Below are 575 nucleotides of genomic sequence, written 5' to 3'. Positions count from 1 at the left end.
CGTGCTGCTGCACCTGCTGCCAGCAGCGGCAGCCAGCAGCAGCAGCAACAGCAGCAGCAGCAGAGGGCCGCAGAAGGCAGCAGCAGCAGCAGCAGCAGTGATTGTGAGCCCTGAGGTGTCTCTAAAGTATACTTGCCCAGTTTTAACTGTCTCTCTCTTCCCAGACTGCAGTTTATCGTTTTTGCCTTCTGCAGCAGCAGCAGCAGCAGCTGCTGCTGCTGCTTTGCGGAGCTCTACAGCAGCAGCAGCAGCAGTAGCAGCAGCAGCGGGCCCTCCAGGAGGCCCCGTGTTTTCGCGTTTGCGGAGCTCTCAGTTGTCGCGGCAAGCAGCAGCAGCAGCAGCAGCAGCGCAGCAGCAGCAGCAGCAGCAGGAAGTAGGCCTGCGGCCTGTTGCTGCAGTGGGCTGTACGGACGGCAGGCTGCTGCTGCACACACGGGGAGACTTCGCGCAGCAAGATTTGCTGCTGCAGCAAGCGGGGGCCCCCGTTTGCTGCTGCAGATGGAGCAGCAGCTTTTTGGCCTGGTCGGGGGCCTCTGGAGTTGTTTATGTTTTTCAGCTCAGCAGCAGACAAAAGG

The sequence above is a fragment of the Eimeria tenella genome, genomic scaffold (genome assembly GCF_000499545.2).
Source record: "Eimeria tenella Houghton genomic scaffold, Eth_scaff2755, whole genome shotgun sequence".
Classification (NCBI taxonomy): Eukaryota; Apicomplexa; class Conoidasida; order Eucoccidiorida; family Eimeriidae; genus Eimeria; species Eimeria tenella.
Note: the sequence above shows the minus strand (reverse complement) of the source record.